The 20,455-nt window shown below is 46.6% G+C and overlaps 26 non-coding genes across 26 annotated transcripts; all 26 read left to right on the top strand.

Moving 5' to 3' along the window:
- The first annotated feature begins 162 nt into the window (after positions 1–162).
- Positions 163–326, top strand: LOC128524782 (U1 spliceosomal RNA). The gene has a single exon (XR_008360614.1). It is a non-coding gene; the product is annotated as a U1 spliceosomal RNA (small nuclear RNA).
- A 628-nt stretch (positions 327–954) lies between these two features.
- Positions 955–1,118, top strand: LOC128524733 (U1 spliceosomal RNA). The gene has a single exon (XR_008360567.1). It is a non-coding gene; the product is annotated as a U1 spliceosomal RNA (small nuclear RNA).
- A 628-nt stretch (positions 1,119–1,746) lies between these two features.
- On the top strand, positions 1,747–1,910 carry LOC128524732 (U1 spliceosomal RNA). Its single transcript, XR_008360566.1, has one exon. It is a non-coding gene; the product is annotated as a U1 spliceosomal RNA (small nuclear RNA).
- A 628-nt stretch (positions 1,911–2,538) lies between these two features.
- On the top strand, positions 2,539–2,702 carry LOC128524731 (U1 spliceosomal RNA). Its single transcript, XR_008360565.1, has one exon. It is a non-coding gene; the product is annotated as a U1 spliceosomal RNA (small nuclear RNA).
- A 628-nt stretch (positions 2,703–3,330) lies between these two features.
- Positions 3,331–3,494, top strand: LOC128524730 (U1 spliceosomal RNA). The gene has a single exon (XR_008360564.1). It is a non-coding gene; the product is annotated as a U1 spliceosomal RNA (small nuclear RNA).
- Positions 3,495–4,122: 628 nt separating this feature from the next.
- LOC128524935 (U1 spliceosomal RNA) lies at positions 4,123–4,286 on the top strand. Its single transcript, XR_008360759.1, has one exon. It is a non-coding gene; the product is annotated as a U1 spliceosomal RNA (small nuclear RNA).
- Positions 4,287–4,914: 628 nt separating this feature from the next.
- On the top strand, positions 4,915–5,078 carry LOC128524781 (U1 spliceosomal RNA). Its single transcript, XR_008360613.1, has one exon. It is a non-coding gene; the product is annotated as a U1 spliceosomal RNA (small nuclear RNA).
- A 628-nt stretch (positions 5,079–5,706) lies between these two features.
- LOC128524934 (U1 spliceosomal RNA) lies at positions 5,707–5,870 on the top strand. Its single transcript, XR_008360758.1, has one exon. It is a non-coding gene; the product is annotated as a U1 spliceosomal RNA (small nuclear RNA).
- Positions 5,871–6,498: 628 nt separating this feature from the next.
- On the top strand, positions 6,499–6,662 carry LOC128524780 (U1 spliceosomal RNA). Its single transcript, XR_008360612.1, has one exon. It is a non-coding gene; the product is annotated as a U1 spliceosomal RNA (small nuclear RNA).
- A 628-nt stretch (positions 6,663–7,290) lies between these two features.
- On the top strand, positions 7,291–7,454 carry LOC128524933 (U1 spliceosomal RNA). The gene has a single exon (XR_008360757.1). It is a non-coding gene; the product is annotated as a U1 spliceosomal RNA (small nuclear RNA).
- A 628-nt stretch (positions 7,455–8,082) lies between these two features.
- Positions 8,083–8,246, top strand: LOC128524932 (U1 spliceosomal RNA). The gene has a single exon (XR_008360756.1). It is a non-coding gene; the product is annotated as a U1 spliceosomal RNA (small nuclear RNA).
- A 628-nt stretch (positions 8,247–8,874) lies between these two features.
- LOC128524931 (U1 spliceosomal RNA) lies at positions 8,875–9,038 on the top strand. Its single transcript, XR_008360755.1, has one exon. It is a non-coding gene; the product is annotated as a U1 spliceosomal RNA (small nuclear RNA).
- Positions 9,039–9,666: 628 nt separating this feature from the next.
- On the top strand, positions 9,667–9,830 carry LOC128524929 (U1 spliceosomal RNA). The gene has a single exon (XR_008360753.1). It is a non-coding gene; the product is annotated as a U1 spliceosomal RNA (small nuclear RNA).
- A 628-nt stretch (positions 9,831–10,458) lies between these two features.
- On the top strand, positions 10,459–10,622 carry LOC128524928 (U1 spliceosomal RNA). The gene has a single exon (XR_008360752.1). It is a non-coding gene; the product is annotated as a U1 spliceosomal RNA (small nuclear RNA).
- A 628-nt stretch (positions 10,623–11,250) lies between these two features.
- Positions 11,251–11,414, top strand: LOC128524927 (U1 spliceosomal RNA). The gene has a single exon (XR_008360751.1). It is a non-coding gene; the product is annotated as a U1 spliceosomal RNA (small nuclear RNA).
- A 628-nt stretch (positions 11,415–12,042) lies between these two features.
- Positions 12,043–12,206, top strand: LOC128524926 (U1 spliceosomal RNA). Its single transcript, XR_008360750.1, has one exon. It is a non-coding gene; the product is annotated as a U1 spliceosomal RNA (small nuclear RNA).
- A 628-nt stretch (positions 12,207–12,834) lies between these two features.
- LOC128524925 (U1 spliceosomal RNA) lies at positions 12,835–12,998 on the top strand. Its single transcript, XR_008360749.1, has one exon. It is a non-coding gene; the product is annotated as a U1 spliceosomal RNA (small nuclear RNA).
- Positions 12,999–13,626: 628 nt separating this feature from the next.
- LOC128524924 (U1 spliceosomal RNA) lies at positions 13,627–13,790 on the top strand. Its single transcript, XR_008360748.1, has one exon. It is a non-coding gene; the product is annotated as a U1 spliceosomal RNA (small nuclear RNA).
- A 628-nt stretch (positions 13,791–14,418) lies between these two features.
- Positions 14,419–14,582, top strand: LOC128524923 (U1 spliceosomal RNA). Its single transcript, XR_008360747.1, has one exon. It is a non-coding gene; the product is annotated as a U1 spliceosomal RNA (small nuclear RNA).
- Positions 14,583–15,210: 628 nt separating this feature from the next.
- LOC128524922 (U1 spliceosomal RNA) lies at positions 15,211–15,374 on the top strand. Its single transcript, XR_008360746.1, has one exon. It is a non-coding gene; the product is annotated as a U1 spliceosomal RNA (small nuclear RNA).
- A 628-nt stretch (positions 15,375–16,002) lies between these two features.
- Positions 16,003–16,166, top strand: LOC128524920 (U1 spliceosomal RNA). Its single transcript, XR_008360745.1, has one exon. It is a non-coding gene; the product is annotated as a U1 spliceosomal RNA (small nuclear RNA).
- Positions 16,167–16,794: 628 nt separating this feature from the next.
- On the top strand, positions 16,795–16,958 carry LOC128524919 (U1 spliceosomal RNA). Its single transcript, XR_008360744.1, has one exon. It is a non-coding gene; the product is annotated as a U1 spliceosomal RNA (small nuclear RNA).
- Positions 16,959–17,586: 628 nt separating this feature from the next.
- Positions 17,587–17,750, top strand: LOC128524917 (U1 spliceosomal RNA). The gene has a single exon (XR_008360742.1). It is a non-coding gene; the product is annotated as a U1 spliceosomal RNA (small nuclear RNA).
- A 628-nt stretch (positions 17,751–18,378) lies between these two features.
- LOC128524916 (U1 spliceosomal RNA) lies at positions 18,379–18,542 on the top strand. The gene has a single exon (XR_008360741.1). It is a non-coding gene; the product is annotated as a U1 spliceosomal RNA (small nuclear RNA).
- A 628-nt stretch (positions 18,543–19,170) lies between these two features.
- Positions 19,171–19,334, top strand: LOC128524913 (U1 spliceosomal RNA). The gene has a single exon (XR_008360740.1). It is a non-coding gene; the product is annotated as a U1 spliceosomal RNA (small nuclear RNA).
- A 628-nt stretch (positions 19,335–19,962) lies between these two features.
- On the top strand, positions 19,963–20,126 carry LOC128524912 (U1 spliceosomal RNA). Its single transcript, XR_008360739.1, has one exon. It is a non-coding gene; the product is annotated as a U1 spliceosomal RNA (small nuclear RNA).
- Positions 20,127–20,455: the final 329 nt, after the last annotated feature.

Below are 20,455 nucleotides of genomic sequence, written 5' to 3'. Positions count from 1 at the left end.
CTGAATCTCTGGGGAGTATTTTACATTCTAGATAGAGCGTGTTAAACTCTGACCTGGAAGGGGCGGAGTCATGAAGTGTGCCAGGCCCTGGGCTGAGGTCAGCCACCCTCACCCAGTTGCCGACCATTCTGCAGGGCAGTTCTCAGACAGGCAAAGCAGAGCATACTTACCTGGCAGGGGTGATACCATGATCAAGAAGGTGGTTTGCCCAAGACGAGGCTCAACCATTGCACTCAGGTTGTGCTGACTCTTGCGAATTCCCCAAATGTGGGAATCTCGACTGCATAATTTCTGATAGTGGGGGACTGCGTTCGCGCTCTCCCCTGATGCTTAATCTTGTCACAAAATAAAAGATGAAAACAACTGGTTTCTTTCCAGAGCATCTGGTTTTGGCACTCTGCATGTTCTCTGACTGTGTATTTGTTAACGTTTTTACCTTTGGTTGGTGAGGAAGATTAAACAAATGCATGTGTACTTTCTCTGCTAATGTTTTGTCAGGCCGATTGATTGAGGCCCACTGAAACGCTGTGAAGTATATTGCATTGATGTCCTGCATGGAAGTTGAGGGAGCCCTAGTGAATCTCTGGCTAGTATTTTGCATTCATGTCCTGCTTGGAAGTTGAGGGAGCCCTACTGAAACTCTGGGTAGTATTTTGCATTCATGTCCTGGCTGCCAGTAGACGGAGCACTAGTAAAACTCTCGCTATGTAAAATACTACCCAAAAGACTATGTGTGTAGAACTCTGGGTATTAATTCACCTTCATGTTGGTACCACCCAAAATACTACGTGTCTGAATCTCTGGGGAGTATTTTACATTCTAGATAGAGCGTGTTAAACTCTGACCTGGAAGGGGCGGAGTCATGAAGTGTGCCAGGCCCTGGGCTGAGGTCAGCCACCCTCACCCAGTTGCCGACCATTCTGCAGGGCAGTTCTCAGACAGGCAAAGCAGAGCATACTTACCTGGCAGGGGTGATACCATGATCAAGAAGGTGGTTTGCCCAAGACGAGGCTCAACCATTGCACTCAGGTTGTGCTGACTCTTGCGAATTCCCCAAATGTGGGAATCTCGACTGCATAATTTCTGGTAGTGGGGGACTGCGTTCGCGCTCTCCCCTGATGCTTAATCTTGTCACAAAATAAAAGATGAAAACAACTGGTTTCTTTCCAGAGCATCTGGTTTTGGCACTCTGCATGTTCTCTGACTGTGTATTTGTTAACGTTTTTACCTTTGGTTGGTGAGGAAGATTAAACAAATGCATGTGTACTTTCTCTGCTAATGTTTTGTCAGGCCGATTGATTGAGGCCCACTGAAACGCTGTGAAGTATATTGCATTGATGTCCTGCATGGAAGTTGAGGGAGCCCTAGTGAATCTCTGGCTAGTATTTTGCATTCATGTCCTGCTTGGAAGTTGAGGGAGCCCTACTGAAACTCTGGGTAGTATTTTGCATTCATGTCCTGGCTGCCAGTAGACGGAGCACTAGTAAAACTCTCGCTATGTAAAATACTACCCAAAAGACTATGTGTGTAGAACTCTGGGTATTAATTCACCTTCATGTTGGTACCACCCAAAATACTACGTGTCTGAATCTCTGGGGAGTATTTTACATTCTAGATAGAGCGTGTTAAACTCTGACCTGGAAGGGGCGGAGTCATGAAGTGTGCCAGGCCCTGGGCTGAGGTCAGCCACCCTCACCCAGTTGCCGACCATTCTGCAGGGCAGTTCTCAGACAGGCAAAGCAGAGCATACTTACCTGGCAGGGGTGATACCATGATCAAGAAGGTGGTTTGCCCAAGACGAGGCTCAACCATTGCACTCAGGTTGTGCTGACTCTTGCGAATTCCCCAAATGTGGGAATCTCGACTGCATAATTTCTGGTAGTGGGGGACTGCGTTCGCGCTCTCCCCTGATGCTTAATCTTGTCACAAAATAAAAGATGAAAACAACTGGTTTCTTTCCAGAGCATCTGGTTTTGGCACTCTGCATGTTCTCTGACTGTGTATTTGTTAACGTTTTTACCTTTGGTTGGTGAGGAAGATTAAACAAATGCATGTGTACTTTCTCTGCTAATGTTTTGTCAGGCCGATTGATTGAGGCCCACTGAAACGCTGTGAAGTATATTGCATTGATGTCCTGCATGGAAGTTGAGGGAGCCCTAGTGAATCTCTGGCTAGTATTTTGCATTCATGTCCTGCTTGGAAGTTGAGGGAGCCCTACTGAAACTCTGGGTAGTATTTTGCATTCATGTCCTGGCTGCCAGTAGACGGAGCACTAGTAAAACTCTCGCTATGTAAAATACTACCCAAAAGACTATGTGTGTAGAACTCTGGGTATTAATTCACCTTCATGTTGGTACCACCCAAAATACTACGTGTCTGAATCTCTGGGGAGTATTTTACATTCTAGATAGAGCGTGTTAAACTCTGACCTGGAAGGGGCGGAGTCATGAAGTGTGCCAGGCCCTGGGCTGAGGTCAGCCACCCTCACCCAGTTGCCGACCATTCTGCAGGGCAGTTCTCAGACAGGCAAAGCAGAGCATACTTACCTGGCAGGGGTGATACCATGATCAAGAAGGTGGTTTGCCCAAGACGAGGCTCAACCATTGCACTCAGGTTGTGCTGACTCTTGCGAATTCCCCAAATGTGGGAATCTCGACTGCATAATTTCTGGTAGTGGGGGACTGCGTTCGCGCTCTCCCCTGATGCTTAATCTTGTCACAAAATAAAAGATGAAAACAACTGGTTTCTTTCCAGAGCATCTGGTTTTGGCACTCTGCATGTTCTCTGACTGTGTATTTGTTAACGTTTTTACCTTTGGTTGGTGAGGAAGATTAAACAAATGCATGTGTACTTTCTCTGCTAATGTTTTGTCAGGCCGATTGATTGAGGCCCACTGAAACGCTGTGAAGTATATTGCATTGATGTCCTGCATGGAAGTTGAGGGAGCCCTAGTGAATCTCTGGCTAGTATTTTGCATTCATGTCCTGCTTGGAAGTTGAGGGAGCCCTACTGAAACTCTGGGTAGTATTTTGCATTCATGTCCTGGCTGCCAGTAGACGGAGCACTAGTAAAACTCTCGCTATGTAAAATACTACCCAAAAGACTATGTGTGTAGAACTCTGGGTATTAATTCACCTTCATGTTGGTACCACCCAAAATACTACGTGTCTGAATCTCTGGGGAGTATTTTACATTCTAGATAGAGCGTGTTAAACTCTGACCTGGAAGGGGCGGAGTCATGAAGTGTGCCAGGCCCTGGGCTGAGGTCAGCCACCCTCACCCAGTTGCCGACCATTCTGCAGGGCAGTTCTCAGACAGGCAAAGCAGAGCATACTTACCTGGCAGGGGTGATACCATGATCAAGAAGGTGGTTTGCCCAAGACGAGGCTCAACCATTGCACTCAGGTTGTGCTGACTCTTGCGAATTCCCCAAATGTGGGAATCTCGACTGCATAATTTCTGGTAGTGGGGGACTGCGTTCGCGCTCTCCCCTGATGCTTAATCTTGTCACAAAATAAAAGATGAAAACAACTGGTTTCTTTCCAGAGCATCTGGTTTTGGCACTCTGCATGTTCTCTGACTGTGTATTTGTTAACGTTTTTACCTTTGGTTGGTGAGGAAGATTAAACAAATGCATGTGTACTTTCTCTGCTAATGTTTTGTCAGGCCGATTGATTGAGGCCCACTGAAACGCTGTGAAGTATATTGCATTGATGTCCTGCATGGAAGTTGAGGGAGCCCTAGTGAATCTCTGGCTAGTATTTTGCATTCATGTCCTGCTTGGAAGTTGAGGGAGCCCTACTGAAACTCTGGGTAGTATTTTGCATTCATGTCCTGGCTGCCAGTAGACGGAGCACTAGTAAAACTCTCGCTATGTAAAATACTACCCAAAAGACTATGTGTGTAGAACTCTGGGTATTAATTCACCTTCATGTTGGTACCACCCAAAATACTACGTGTCTGAATCTCTGGGGAGTATTTTACATTCTAGATAGAGCGTGTTAAACTCTGACCTGGAAGGGGCGGAGTCATGAAGTGTGCCAGGCCCTGGGCTGAGGTCAGCCACCCTCACCCAGTTGCCGACCATTCTGCAGGGCAGTTCTCAGACAGGCAAAGCAGAGCATACTTACCTGGCAGGGGTGATACCATGATCAAGAAGGTGGTTTGCCCAAGACGAGGCTCAACCATTGCACTCAGGTTGTGCTGACTCTTGCGAATTCCCCAAATGTGGGAATCTCGACTGCATAATTTCTGGTAGTGGGGGACTGCGTTCGCGCTCTCCCCTGATGCTTAATCTTGTCACAAAATAAAAGATGAAAACAACTGGTTTCTTTCCAGAGCATCTGGTTTTGGCACTCTGCATGTTCTCTGACTGTGTATTTGTTAACGTTTTTACCTTTGGTTGGTGAGGAAGATTAAACAAATGCATGTGTACTTTCTCTGCTAATGTTTTGTCAGGCCGATTGATTGAGGCCCACTGAAACGCTGTGAAGTATATTGCATTGATGTCCTGCATGGAAGTTGAGGGAGCCCTAGTGAATCTCTGGCTAGTATTTTGCATTCATGTCCTGCTTGGAAGTTGAGGGAGCCCTACTGAAACTCTGGGTAGTATTTTGCATTCATGTCCTGGCTGCCAGTAGACGGAGCACTAGTAAAACTCTCGCTATGTAAAATACTACCCAAAAGACTATGTGTGTAGAACTCTGGGTATTAATTCACCTTCATGTTGGTACCACCCAAAATACTACGTGTCTGAATCTCTGGGGAGTATTTTACATTCTAGATAGAGCGTGTTAAACTCTGACCTGGAAGGGGCGGAGTCATGAAGTGTGCCAGGCCCTGGGCTGAGGTCAGCCACCCTCACCCAGTTGCCGACCATTCTGCAGGGCAGTTCTCAGACAGGCAAAGCAGAGCATACTTACCTGGCAGGGGTGATACCATGATCAAGAAGGTGGTTTGCCCAAGACGAGGCTCAACCATTGCACTCAGGTTGTGCTGACTCTTGCGAATTCCCCAAATGTGGGAATCTCGACTGCATAATTTCTGATAGTGGGGGACTGCGTTCGCGCTCTCCCCTGATGCTTAATCTTGTCACAAAATAAAAGATGAAAACAACTGGTTTCTTTCCAGAGCATCTGGTTTTGGCACTCTGCATGTTCTCTGACTGTGTATTTGTTAACGTTTTTACCTTTGGTTGGTGAGGAAGATTAAACAAATGCATGTGTACTTTCTCTGCTAATGTTTTGTCAGGCCGATTGATTGAGGCCCACTGAAACGCTGTGAAGTATATTGCATTGATGTCCTGCATGGAAGTTGAGGGAGCCCTAGTGAATCTCTGGCTAGTATTTTGCATTCATGTCCTGCTTGGAAGTTGAGGGAGCCCTACTGAAACTCTGGGTAGTATTTTGCATTCATGTCCTGGCTGCCAGTAGACGGAGCACTAGTAAAACTCTCGCTATGTAAAATACTACCCAAAAGACTATGTGTGTAGAACTCTGGGTATTAATTCACCTTCATGTTGGTACCACCCAAAATACTACGTGTCTGAATCTCTGGGGAGTATTTTACATTCTAGATAGAGCGTGTTAAACTCTGACCTGGAAGGGGCGGAGTCATGAAGTGTGCCAGGCCCTGGGCTGAGGTCAGCCACCCTCACCCAGTTGCCGACCATTCTGCAGGGCAGTTCTCAGACAGGCAAAGCAGAGCATACTTACCTGGCAGGGGTGATACCATGATCAAGAAGGTGGTTTGCCCAAGACGAGGCTCAACCATTGCACTCAGGTTGTGCTGACTCTTGCGAATTCCCCAAATGTGGGAATCTCGACTGCATAATTTCTGGTAGTGGGGGACTGCGTTCGCGCTCTCCCCTGATGCTTAATCTTGTCACAAAATAAAAGATGAAAACAACTGGTTTCTTTCCAGAGCATCTGGTTTTGGCACTCTGCATGTTCTCTGACTGTGTATTTGTTAACGTTTTTACCTTTGGTTGGTGAGGAAGATTAAACAAATGCATGTGTACTTTCTCTGCTAATGTTTTGTCAGGCCGATTGATTGAGGCCCACTGAAACGCTGTGAAGTATATTGCATTGATGTCCTGCATGGAAGTTGAGGGAGCCCTAGTGAATCTCTGGCTAGTATTTTGCATTCATGTCCTGCTTGGAAGTTGAGGGAGCCCTACTGAAACTCTGGGTAGTATTTTGCATTCATGTCCTGGCTGCCAGTAGACGGAGCACTAGTAAAACTCTCGCTATGTAAAATACTACCCAAAAGACTATGTGTGTAGAACTCTGGGTATTAATTCACCTTCATGTTGGTACCACCCAAAATACTACGTGTCTGAATCTCTGGGGAGTATTTTACATTCTAGATAGAGCGTGTTAAACTCTGACCTGGAAGGGGCGGAGTCATGAAGTGTGCCAGGCCCTGGGCTGAGGTCAGCCACCCTCACCCAGTTGCCGACCATTCTGCAGGGCAGTTCTCAGACAGGCAAAGCAGAGCATACTTACCTGGCAGGGGTGATACCATGATCAAGAAGGTGGTTTGCCCAAGACGAGGCTCAACCATTGCACTCAGGTTGTGCTGACTCTTGCGAATTCCCCAAATGTGGGAATCTCGACTGCATAATTTCTGATAGTGGGGGACTGCGTTCGCGCTCTCCCCTGATGCTTAATCTTGTCACAAAATAAAAGATGAAAACAACTGGTTTCTTTCCAGAGCATCTGGTTTTGGCACTCTGCATGTTCTCTGACTGTGTATTTGTTAACGTTTTTACCTTTGGTTGGTGAGGAAGATTAAACAAATGCATGTGTACTTTCTCTGCTAATGTTTTGTCAGGCCGATTGATTGAGGCCCACTGAAACGCTGTGAAGTATATTGCATTGATGTCCTGCATGGAAGTTGAGGGAGCCCTAGTGAATCTCTGGCTAGTATTTTGCATTCATGTCCTGCTTGGAAGTTGAGGGAGCCCTACTGAAACTCTGGGTAGTATTTTGCATTCATGTCCTGGCTGCCAGTAGACGGAGCACTAGTAAAACTCTCGCTATGTAAAATACTACCCAAAAGACTATGTGTGTAGAACTCTGGGTATTAATTCACCTTCATGTTGGTACCACCCAAAATACTACGTGTCTGAATCTCTGGGGAGTATTTTACATTCTAGATAGAGCGTGTTAAACTCTGACCTGGAAGGGGCGGAGTCATGAAGTGTGCCAGGCCCTGGGCTGAGGTCAGCCACCCTCACCCAGTTGCCGACCATTCTGCAGGGCAGTTCTCAGACAGGCAAAGCAGAGCATACTTACCTGGCAGGGGTGATACCATGATCAAGAAGGTGGTTTGCCCAAGACGAGGCTCAACCATTGCACTCAGGTTGTGCTGACTCTTGCGAATTCCCCAAATGTGGGAATCTCGACTGCATAATTTCTGGTAGTGGGGGACTGCGTTCGCGCTCTCCCCTGATGCTTAATCTTGTCACAAAATAAAAGATGAAAACAACTGGTTTCTTTCCAGAGCATCTGGTTTTGGCACTCTGCATGTTCTCTGACTGTGTATTTGTTAACGTTTTTACCTTTGGTTGGTGAGGAAGATTAAACAAATGCATGTGTACTTTCTCTGCTAATGTTTTGTCAGGCCGATTGATTGAGGCCCACTGAAACGCTGTGAAGTATATTGCATTGATGTCCTGCAGGGAAGTTGAGGGAGCCCTAGTGAATCTCTGGCTAGTATTTTGCATTCATGTCCTGCTTGGAAGTTGAGGGAGCCCTACTGAAACTCTGGGTAGTATTTTGCATTCATGTCCTGGCTGCCAGTAGACGGAGCACTAGTAAAACTCTCGCTATGTAAAATACTACCCAAAAGACTATGTGTGTAGAACTCTGGGTATTAATTCACCTTCATGTTGGTACCACCCAAAATACTACGTGTCTGAATCTCTGGGGAGTATTTTACATTCTAGATAGAGCGTGTTAAACTCTGACCTGGAAGGGGCGGAGTCATGAAGTGTGCCAGGCCCTGGGCTGAGGTCAGCCACCCTCACCCAGTTGCCGACCATTCTGCAGGGCAGTTCTCAGACAGGCAAAGCAGAGCATACTTACCTGGCAGGGGTGATACCATGATCAAGAAGGTGGTTTGCCCAAGACGAGGCTCAACCATTGCACTCAGGTTGTGCTGACTCTTGCGAATTCCCCAAATGTGGGAATCTCGACTGCATAATTTCTGGTAGTGGGGGACTGCGTTCGCGCTCTCCCCTGATGCTTAATCTTGTCACAAAATAAAAGATGAAAACAACTGGTTTCTTTCCAGAGCATCTGGTTTTGGCACTCTGCATGTTCTCTGACTGTGTATTTGTTAACGTTTTTACCTTTGGTTGGTGAGGAAGATTAAACAAATGCATGTGTACTTTCTCTGCTAATGTTTTGTCAGGCCGATTGATTGAGGCCCACTGAAACGCTGTGAAGTATATTGCATTGATGTCCTGCAGGGAAGTTGAGGGAGCCCTAGTGAATCTCTGGCTAGTATTTTGCATTCATGTCCTGCTTGGAAGTTGAGGGAGCCCTACTGAAACTCTGGGTAGTATTTTGCATTCATGTCCTGGCTGCCAGTAGACGGAGCACTAGTAAAACTCTCGCTATGTAAAATACTACCCAAAAGACTATGTGTGTAGAACTCTGGGTATTAATTCACCTTCATGTTGGTACCACCCAAAATACTACGTGTCTGAATCTCTGGGGAGTATTTTACATTCTAGATAGAGCGTGTTAAACTCTGACCTGGAAGGGGCGGAGTCATGAAGTGTGCCAGGCCCTGGGCTGAGGTCAGCCACCCTCACCCAGTTGCCGACCATTCTGCAGGGCAGTTCTCAGACAGGCAAAGCAGAGCATACTTACCTGGCAGGGGTGATACCATGATCAAGAAGGTGGTTTGCCCAAGACGAGGCTCAACCATTGCACTCAGGTTGTGCTGACTCTTGCGAATTCCCCAAATGTGGGAATCTCGACTGCATAATTTCTGGTAGTGGGGGACTGCGTTCGCGCTCTCCCCTGATGCTTAATCTTGTCACAAAATAAAAGATGAAAACAACTGGTTTCTTTCCAGAGCATCTGGTTTTGGCACTCTGCATGTTCTCTGACTGTGTATTTGTTAACGTTTTTACCTTTGGTTGGTGAGGAAGATTAAACAAATGCATGTGTACTTTCTCTGCTAATGTTTTGTCAGGCCGATTGATTGAGGCCCACTGAAACGCTGTGAAGTATATTGCATTGATGTCCTGCAGGGAAGTTGAGGGAGCCCTAGTGAATCTCTGGCTAGTATTTTGCATTCATGTCCTGCTTGGAAGTTGAGGGAGCCCTACTGAAACTCTGGGTAGTATTTTGCATTCATGTCCTGGCTGCCAGTAGACGGAGCACTAGTAAAACTCTCGCTATGTAAAATACTACCCAAAAGACTATGTGTGTAGAACTCTGGGTATTAATTCACCTTCATGTTGGTACCACCCAAAATACTACGTGTCTGAATCTCTGGGGAGTATTTTACATTCTAGATAGAGCGTGTTAAACTCTGACCTGGAAGGGGCGGAGTCATGAAGTGTGCCAGGCCCTGGGCTGAGGTCAGCCACCCTCACCCAGTTGCCGACCATTCTGCAGGGCAGTTCTCAGACAGGCAAAGCAGAGCATACTTACCTGGCAGGGGTGATACCATGATCAAGAAGGTGGTTTGCCCAAGACGAGGCTCAACCATTGCACTCAGGTTGTGCTGACTCTTGCGAATTCCCCAAATGTGGGAATCTCGACTGCATAATTTCTGGTAGTGGGGGACTGCGTTCGCGCTCTCCCCTGATGCTTAATCTTGTCACAAAATAAAAGATGAAAACAACTGGTTTCTTTCCAGAGCATCTGGTTTTGGCACTCTGCATGTTCTCTGACTGTGTATTTGTTAACGTTTTTACCTTTGGTTGGTGAGGAAGATTAAACAAATGCATGTGTACTTTCTCTGCTAATGTTTTGTCAGGCCGATTGATTGAGGCCCACTGAAACGCTGTGAAGTATATTGCATTGATGTCCTGCAGGGAAGTTGAGGGAGCCCTAGTGAATCTCTGGCTAGTATTTTGCATTCATGTCCTGCTTGGAAGTTGAGGGAGCCCTACTGAAACTCTGGGTAGTATTTTGCATTCATGTCCTGGCTGCCAGTAGACGGAGCACTAGTAAAACTCTCGCTATGTAAAATACTACCCAAAAGACTATGTGTGTAGAACTCTGGGTATTAATTCACCTTCATGTTGGTACCACCCAAAATACTACGTGTCTGAATCTCTGGGGAGTATTTTACATTCTAGATAGAGCGTGTTAAACTCTGACCTGGAAGGGGCGGAGTCATGAAGTGTGCCAGGCCCTGGGCTGAGGTCAGCCACCCTCACCCAGTTGCCGACCATTCTGCAGGGCAGTTCTCAGACAGGCAAAGCAGAGCATACTTACCTGGCAGGGGTGATACCATGATCAAGAAGGTGGTTTGCCCAAGACGAGGCTCAACCATTGCACTCAGGTTGTGCTGACTCTTGCGAATTCCCCAAATGTGGGAATCTCGACTGCATAATTTCTGGTAGTGGGGGACTGCGTTCGCGCTCTCCCCTGATGCTTAATCTTGTCACAAAATAAAAGATGAAAACAACTGGTTTCTTTCCAGAGCATCTGGTTTTGGCACTCTGCATGTTCTCTGACTGTGTATTTGTTAACGTTTTTACCTTTGGTTGGTGAGGAAGATTAAACAAATGCATGTGTACTTTCTCTGCTAATGTTTTGTCAGGCCGATTGATTGAGGCCCACTGAAACGCTGTGAAGTATATTGCATTGATGTCCTGCAGGGAAGTTGAGGGAGCCCTAGTGAATCTCTGGCTAGTATTTTGCATTCATGTCCTGCTTGGAAGTTGAGGGAGCCCTACTGAAACTCTGGGTAGTATTTTGCATTCATGTCCTGGCTGCCAGTAGACGGAGCACTAGTAAAACTCTCGCTATGTAAAATACTACCCAAAAGACTATGTGTGTAGAACTCTGGGTATTAATTCACCTTCATGTTGGTACCACCCAAAATACTACGTGTCTGAATCTCTGGGGAGTATTTTACATTCTAGATAGAGCGTGTTAAACTCTGACCTGGAAGGGGCGGAGTCATGAAGTGTGCCAGGCCCTGGGCTGAGGTCAGCCACCCTCACCCAGTTGCCGACCATTCTGCAGGGCAGTTCTCAGACAGGCAAAGCAGAGCATACTTACCTGGCAGGGGTGATACCATGATCAAGAAGGTGGTTTGCCCAAGACGAGGCTCAACCATTGCACTCAGGTTGTGCTGACTCTTGCGAATTCCCCAAATGTGGGAATCTCGACTGCATAATTTCTGGTAGTGGGGGACTGCGTTCGCGCTCTCCCCTGATGCTTAATCTTGTCACAAAATAAAAGATGAAAACAACTGGTTTCTTTCCAGAGCATCTGGTTTTGGCACTCTGCATGTTCTCTGACTGTGTATTTGTTAACGTTTTTACCTTTGGTTGGTGAGGAAGATTAAACAAATGCATGTGTACTTTCTCTGCTAATGTTTTGTCAGGCCGATTGATTGAGGCCCACTGAAACGCTGTGAAGTATATTGCATTGATGTCCTGCAGGGAAGTTGAGGGAGCCCTAGTGAATCTCTGGCTAGTATTTTGCATTCATGTCCTGCTTGGAAGTTGAGGGAGCCCTACTGAAACTCTGGGTAGTATTTTGCATTCATGTCCTGGCTGCCAGTAGACGGAGCACTAGTAAAACTCTCGCTATGTAAAATACTACCCAAAAGACTATGTGTGTAGAACTCTGGGTATTAATTCACCTTCATGTTGGTACCACCCAAAATACTACGTGTCTGAATCTCTGGGGAGTATTTTACATTCTAGATAGAGCGTGTTAAACTCTGACCTGGAAGGGGCGGAGTCATGAAGTGTGCCAGGCCCTGGGCTGAGGTCAGCCACCCTCACCCAGTTGCCGACCATTCTGCAGGGCAGTTCTCAGACAGGCAAAGCAGAGCATACTTACCTGGCAGGGGTGATACCATGATCAAGAAGGTGGTTTGCCCAAGACGAGGCTCAACCATTGCACTCAGGTTGTGCTGACTCTTGCGAATTCCCCAAATGTGGGAATCTCGACTGCATAATTTCTGGTAGTGGGGGACTGCGTTCGCGCTCTCCCCTGATGCTTAATCTTGTCACAAAATAAAAGATGAAAACAACTGGTTTCTTTCCAGAGCATCTGGTTTTGGCACTCTGCATGTTCTCTGACTGTGTATTTGTTAACGTTTTTACCTTTGGTTGGTGAGGAAGATTAAACAAATGCATGTGTACTTTCTCTGCTAATGTTTTGTCAGGCCGATTGATTGAGGCCCACTGAAACGCTGTGAAGTATATTGCATTGATGTCCTGCAGGGAAGTTGAGGGAGCCCTAGTGAATCTCTGGCTAGTATTTTGCATTCATGTCCTGCTTGGAAGTTGAGGGAGCCCTACTGAAACTCTGGGTAGTATTTTGCATTCATGTCCTGGCTGCCAGTAGACGGAGCACTAGTAAAACTCTCGCTATGTAAAATACTACCCAAAAGACTATGTGTGTAGAACTCTGGGTATTAATTCACCTTCATGTTGGTACCACCCAAAATACTACGTGTCTGAATCTCTGGGGAGTATTTTACATTCTAGATAGAGCGTGTTAAACTCTGACCTGGAAGGGGCGGAGTCATGAAGTGTGCCAGGCCCTGGGCTGAGGTCAGCCACCCTCACCCAGTTGCCGACCATTCTGCAGGGCAGTTCTCAGACAGGCAAAGCAGAGCATACTTACCTGGCAGGGGTGATACCATGATCAAGAAGGTGGTTTGCCCAAGACGAGGCTCAACCATTGCACTCAGGTTGTGCTGACTCTTGCGAATTCCCCAAATGTGGGAATCTCGACTGCATAATTTCTGGTAGTGGGGGACTGCGTTCGCGCTCTCCCCTGATGCTTAATCTTGTCACAAAATAAAAGATGAAAACAACTGGTTTCTTTCCAGAGCATCTGGTTTTGGCACTCTGCATGTTCTCTGACTGTGTATTTGTTAACGTTTTTACCTTTGGTTGGTGAGGAAGATTAAACAAATGCATGTGTACTTTCTCTGCTAATGTTTTGTCAGGCCGATTGATTGAGGCCCACTGAAACGCTGTGAAGTATATTGCATTGATGTCCTGCAGGGAAGTTGAGGGAGCCCTAGTGAATCTCTGGCTAGTATTTTGCATTCATGTCCTGCTTGGAAGTTGAGGGAGCCCTACTGAAACTCTGGGTAGTATTTTGCATTCATGTCCTGGCTGCCAGTAGACGGAGCACTAGTAAAACTCTCGCTATGTAAAATACTACCCAAAAGACTATGTGTGTAGAACTCTGGGTATTAATTCACCTTCATGTTGGTACCACCCAAAATACTACGTGTCTGAATCTCTGGGGAGTATTTTACATTCTAGATAGAGCGTGTTAAACTCTGACCTGGAAGGGGCGGAGTCATGAAGTGTGCCAGGCCCTGGGCTGAGGTCAGCCACCCTCACCCAGTTGCCGACCATTCTGCAGGGCAGTTCTCAGACAGGCAAAGCAGAGCATACTTACCTGGCAGGGGTGATACCATGATCAAGAAGGTGGTTTGCCCAAGACGAGGCTCAACCATTGCACTCAGGTTGTGCTGACTCTTGCGAATTCCCCAAATGTGGGAATCTCGACTGCATAATTTCTGGTAGTGGGGGACTGCGTTCGCGCTCTCCCCTGATGCTTAATCTTGTCACAAAATAAAAGATGAAAACAACTGGTTTCTTTCCAGAGCATCTGGTTTTGGCACTCTGCATGTTCTCTGACTGTGTATTTGTTAACGTTTTTACCTTTGGTTGGTGAGGAAGATTAAACAAATGCATGTGTACTTTCTCTGCTAATGTTTTGTCAGGCCGATTGATTGAGGCCCACTGAAACGCTGTGAAGTATATTGCATTGATGTCCTGCAGGGAAGTTGAGGGAGCCCTAGTGAATCTCTGGCTAGTATTTTGCATTCATGTCCTGCTTGGAAGTTGAGGGAGCCCTACTGAAACTCTGGGTAGTATTTTGCATTCATGTCCTGGCTGCCAGTAGACGGAGCACTAGTAAAACTCTCGCTATGTAAAATACTACCCAAAAGACTATGTGTGTAGAACTCTGGGTATTAATTCACCTTCATGTTGGTACCACCCAAAATACTACGTGTCTGAATCTCTGGGGAGTATTTTACATTCTAGATAGAGCGTGTTAAACTCTGACCTGGAAGGGGCGGAGTCATGAAGTGTGCCAGGCCCTGGGCTGAGGTCAGCCACCCTCACCCAGTTGCCGACCATTCTGCAGGGCAGTTCTCAGACAGGCAAAGCAGAGCATACTTACCTGGCAGGGGTGATACCATGATCAAGAAGGTGGTTTGCCCAAGACGAGGCTCAACCATTGCACTCAGGTTGTGCTGACTCTTGCGAATTCCCCAAATGTGGGAATCTCGACTGCATAATTTCTGGTAGTGGGGGACTGCGTTCGCGCTCTCCCCTGATGCTTAATCTTGTCACAAAATAAAAGATGAAAACAACTGGTTTCTTTCCAGAGCATCTGGTTTTGGCACTCTGCATGTTCTCTGACTGTGTATTTGTTAACGTTTTTACCTTTGGTTGGTGAGGAAGATTAAACAAATGCATGTGTACTTTCTCTGCTAATGTTTTGTCAGGCCGATTGATTGAGGCCCACTGAAACGCTGTGAAGTATATTGCATTGATGTCCTGCAGGGAAGTTGAGGGAGCCCTAGTGAATCTCTGGCTAGTATTTTGCATTCATGTCCTGCTTGGAAGTTGAGGGAGCCCTACTGAAACTCTGGGTAGTATTTTGCATTCATGTCCTGGCTGCCAGTAGACGGAGCACTAGTAAAACTCTCGCTATGTAAAATACTACCCAAAAGACTATGTGTGTAGAACTCTGGGTATTAATTCACCTTCATGTTGGTACCACCCAAAATACTACGTGTCTGAATCTCTGGGGAGTATTTTACATTCTAGATAGAGCGTGTTAAACTCTGACCTGGAAGGGGCGGAGTCATGAAGTGTGCCAGGCCCTGGGCTGAGGTCAGCCACCCTCACCCAGTTGCCGACCATTCTGCAGGGCAGTTCTCAGACAGGCAAAGCAGAGCATACTTACCTGGCAGGGGTGATACCATGATCAAGAAGGTGGTTTGCCCAAGACGAGGCTCAACCATTGCACTCAGGTTGTGCTGACTCTTGCGAATTCCCCAAATGTGGGAATCTCGACTGCATAATTTCTGGTAGTGGGGGACTGCGTTCGCGCTCTCCCCTGATGCTTAATCTTGTCACAAAATAAAAGATGAAAACAACTGGTTTCTTTCCAGAGCATCTGGTTTTGGCACTCTGCATGTTCTCTGACTGTGTATTTGTTAACGTTTTTACCTTTGGTTGGTGAGGAAGATTAAACAAATGCATGTGTACTTTCTCTGCTAATGTTTTGTCAGGCCGATTGATTGAGGCCCACTGAAACGCTGTGAAGTATATTGCATTGATGTCCTGCATGGAAGTTGAGGGAGCCCTAGTGAATCTCTGGCTAGTATTTTGCATTCATGTCCTGCTTGGAAGTTGAGGGAGCCCTACTGAAACTCTGGGTAGTATTTTGCATTCATGTCCTGGCTGCCAGTAGACGGAGCACTAGTAAAACTCTCGCTATGTAAAATACTACCCAAAAGACTATGTGTGTAGAACTCTGGGTATTAATTCACCTTCATGTTGGTACCACCCAAAATACTACGTGTCTGAATCTCTGGGGAGTATTTTACATTCTAGATAGAGCGTGTTAAACTCTGACCTGGAAGGGGCGGAGTCATGAAGTGTGCCAGGCCCTGGGCTGAGGTCAGCCACCCTCACCCAGTTGCCGACCATTCTGCAGGGCAGTTCTCAGACAGGCAAAGCAGAGCATACTTACCTGGCAGGGGTGATACCATGATCAAGAAGGTGGTTTGCCCAAGACGAGGCTCAACCATTGCACTCAGGTTGTGCTGACTCTTGCGAATTCCCCAAATGTGGGAATCTCGACTGCATAATTTCTGGTAGTGGGGGACTGCGTTCGCGCTCTCCCCTGATGCTTAATCTTGTCACAAAATAAAAGATGAAAACAACTGGTTTCTTTCCAGAGCATCTGGTTTTGGCACTCTGCATGTTCTCTGACTGTGTATTTGTTAACGTTTTTACCTTTGGTTGGTGAGGAAGATTAAACAAATGCATGTGTACTTTCTCTGCTAATGTTTTGTCAGGCCGATTGATTGAGGCCCACTGAAACGCTGTGAAGTATATTGCATTGATGTCCTGCAGGGAAGTTGAGGGAGCCCTAGTGAATCTCTGGCTAGTATTTTGCATTCATGTCCTGCTTGGAAGTTGAGGGAGCCCTACTGAAACTCTGGGTAGTATTTTGCATTCATGTCCTGGCTGCCAGTAGACGGAGCACTAGTAAAACTCTCGCTATGTAAAATACTACCCAAAAGACTATGTGTGTAGAACTCTGGGTATTAATTCACCTTCATGTTGGTACCACCCAAAATACTACGTGTCTGAATCTCTGGGGAGTATTTTACATTCTAGATAGAGCGTGTTAAACTCTGACCTGGAAGGGGCGGAGTCATGAAGTGTGCCAGGCCCTGGGCTGAGGTCAGCCACCCTCACCCAGTTGCCGACCATTCTGCAGGGCAGTTCTCAGACAGGCAAAGCAGAGCATACTTACCTGGCAGGGGTGATACCATGATCAAGAAGGTGGTTTGCCCAAGACGAGGCTCAACCATTGCACTCAGGTTGTGCTGACTCTTGCGAATTCCCCAAATGTGGGAATCTCGACTGCATAATTTCTGGTAGTGGGGGACTGCGTTCGCGCTCTCCCCTGATGCTTAATCTTGTCACAAAATAAAAGATGAAAACAACTGGTTTCTTTCCAGAGCATCTGGTTTTGGCACTCTGCATGTTCTCTGACTGTGTATTTGTTAACGTTTTTACCTTTGGTTGGTGAGGAAGATTAAACAAATGCATGTGTACTTTCTCTGCTAATGTTTTGTCAGGCCGATTGATTGAGGCCCACTGAAACGCTGTGAAGTATATTGCATTGATGTCCTGCAGGGAAGTTGAGGGAGCCCTAGTGAATCTCTGGCTAGTATTTTGCATTCATGTCCTGCTTGGAAGTTGAGGGAGCCCTACTGAAACTCTGGGTAGTATTTTGCATTCATGTCCTGGCTGCCAGTAGACGGAGCACTAGTAAAACTCTCGCTATGTAAAATACTACCCAAAAGACTATGTGTGTAGAACTCTGGGTATTAATTCACCTTCATGTTGGTACCACCCAAAATACTACGTGTCTGAATCTCTGGGGAGTATTTTACATTCTAGATAGAGCGTGTTAAACTCTGACCTGGAAGGGGCGGAGTCATGAAGTGTGCCAGGCCCTGGGCTGAGGTCAGCCACCCTCACCCAGTTGCCGACCATTCTGCAGGGCAGTTCTCAGACAGGCAAAGCAGAGCATACTTACCTGGCAGGGGTGATACCATGATCAAGAAGGTGGTTTGCCCAAGACGAGGCTCAACCATTGCACTCAGGTTGTGCTGACTCTTGCGAATTCCCCAAATGTGGGAATCTCGACTGCATAATTTCTGGTAGTGGGGGACTGCGTTCGCGCTCTCCCCTGATGCTTAATCTTGTCACAAAATAAAAGATGAAAACAACTGGTTTCTTTCCAGAGCATCTGGTTTTGGCACTCTGCATGTTCTCTGACTGTGTATTTGTTAACGTTTTTACCTTTGGTTGGTGAGGAAGATTAAACAAATGCATGTGTACTTTCTCTGCTAATGTTTTGTCAGGCCGATTGATTGAGGCCCACTGAAACGCTGTGAAGTATATTGCATTGATGTCCTGCAGGGAAGTTGAGGGAGCCCTAGTGAATCTCTGGCTAGTATTTTGCATTCATGTCCTGCTTGGAAGTTGAGGGAGCCCTACTGAAACTCTGGGTAGTATTTTGCATTCATGTCCTGGCTGCCAGTAGACGGAGCACTAGTAAAACTCTCGCTATGTAAAATACTACCCAAAAGACTATGTGTGTAGAACTCTGGGTATTAATTCACCTTCATGTTGGTACCACCCAAAATACTACGTGTCTGAATCTCTGGGGAGTATTTTACATTCTAGATAGAGCGTGTTAAACTCTGACCTGGAAGGGGCGGAGTCATGAAGTGTGCCAGGCCCTGGGCTGAGGTCAGCCACCCTCACCCAGTTGCCGACCATTCTGCAGGGCAGTTCTCAGACAGGCAAAGCAGAGCATACTTACCTGGCAGGGGTGATACCATGATCAAGAAGGTGGTTTGCCCAAGACGAGGCTCAACCATTGCACTCAGGTTGTGCTGACTCTTGCGAATTCCCCAAATGTGGGAATCTCGACTGCATAATTTCTGGTAGTGGGGGACTGCGTTCGCGCTCTCCCCTGATGCTTAATCTTGTCACAAAATAAAAGATGAAAACAACTGGTTTCTTTCCAGAGCATCTGGTTTTGGCACTCTGCATGTTCTCTGACTGTGTATTTGTTAACGTTTTTACCTTTGGTTGGTGAGGAAGATTAAACAAATGCATGTGTACTTTCTCTGCTAATGTTTTGTCAGGCCGATTGATTGAGGCCCACTGAAACGCTGTGAAGTATATTGCATTGATGTCCTGCAGGGAAGTTGAGGGAGCCCTAGTGAATCTCTGGCTAGTATTTTGCATTCATGTCCTGCTTGGAAGTTGAGGGAGCCCTACTGAAACTCTGGGTAGTATTTTGCATTCATGTCCTGGCTGCCAGTAGACGGAGCACTAGTAAAACTCTCGCTATGTAAAATACTACCCAAAAGACTATGTGTGTAGAACTCTGGGTATTAATTCACCTTCATGTTGGTACCACCCAAAATACTACGTGTCTGAATCTCTGGGGAGTATTTTACATTCTAGATAGAGCGTGTTAAACTCTGACCTGGAAGGGGCGGAGTCATGAAGTGTGCCAGGCCCTGGGCTGAGGTCAGCCACCCTCACCCAGTTGCCGACCATTCTGCAGGGCAGTTCTCAGACAGGCAAAGCAGAGCATACTTACCTGGCAGGGGTGATACCATGATCAAGAAGGTGGTTTGCCCAAGACGAGGCTCAACCATTGCACTCAGGTTGTGCTGACTCTTGCGAATTCCCCAAATGTGGGAATCTCGACTGCATAATTTCTGGTAGTGGGGGACTGCGTTCGCGCTCTCCCCTGATGCTTAATCTTGTCACAAAATAAAAGATGAAAACAACTGGTTTCTTTCCAGAGCATCTGGTTTTGGCACTCTGCATGTTCTCTGACTGTGTATTTGTTAACGTTTTTACCTTTGGTTGGTGAGGAAGATTAAACAAATGCATGTGTACTTTCTCTGCTAATGTTTTGTCAGGCCGATTGATTGAGGCCCACTGAAACGCTGTGAAGTATATTGCATTGATGTCCTGCAGGGAAGTTGAGGGAGCCCTAGTGAATCTCTGGCTAGTATTTTGCATTCATGTCCTGCTTGGAAGTTGAGGGAGCCCTACTGAAACTCTGGGTAGTATTTTGCATTCATGTCCTGGCTGCCAGTAGACGGAGCACTAGTAAAACTCTCGCTATGTAAAATACTACCCAAAAGACTATGTGTGTAGAACTCTGGGTATTAATTCACCTTCATGTTGGTACCACCCAAAATACTACGTGTCTGAATCTCTGGGGAGTATTTTACATTCTAGATAGAGCGTGTTAAACTCTGACCTGGAAGGGGCGGAGTCATGAAGTGTGCCAGGCCCTGGGCTGAGGTCAGCCACCCTCACCCAGTTGCCGACCATTCTGCAGGGCAGTTCTCAGACAGGCAAAGCAGAGCATACTTACCTGGCAGGGGTGATACCATGATCAAGAAGGTGGTTTGCCCAAGACGAGGCTCAACCATTGCACTCAGGTTGTGCTGACTCTTGCGAATTCCCCAAATGTGGGAATCTCGACTGCATAATTTCTGGTAGTGGGGGACTGCGTTCGCGCTCTCCCCTGATGCTTAATCTTGTCACAAAATAAAAGATGAAAACAACTGGTTTCTTTCCAGAGCATCTGGTTTTGGCACTCTGCATGTTCTCTGACTGTGTATTTGTTAACGTTTTTACCTTTGGTTGGTGAGGAAGATTAAACAAATGCATGTGTACTTTCTCTGCTAATGTTTTGTCAGGCCGATTGATTGAGGCCCACTGAAACGCTGTGAAGTATATTGCATTGATGTCCTGCATGGAAGTTGAGGGAGCCCTAGTGAATCTCTGGCTAGTATTTTGCATTCATGTCCTGCTTGGAAGTTGAGGGAGCCCTACTGAAACTCTGGGTAGTATTTT

The sequence above is a fragment of the Clarias gariepinus genome, chromosome 5 (genome assembly GCF_024256425.1).
Source record: "Clarias gariepinus isolate MV-2021 ecotype Netherlands chromosome 5, CGAR_prim_01v2, whole genome shotgun sequence".
NCBI classification, from domain to species: Eukaryota; Metazoa; Chordata; class Actinopteri; order Siluriformes; family Clariidae; genus Clarias; species Clarias gariepinus.
This window is presented reverse-complemented; position numbering and strand designations above follow the sequence as displayed.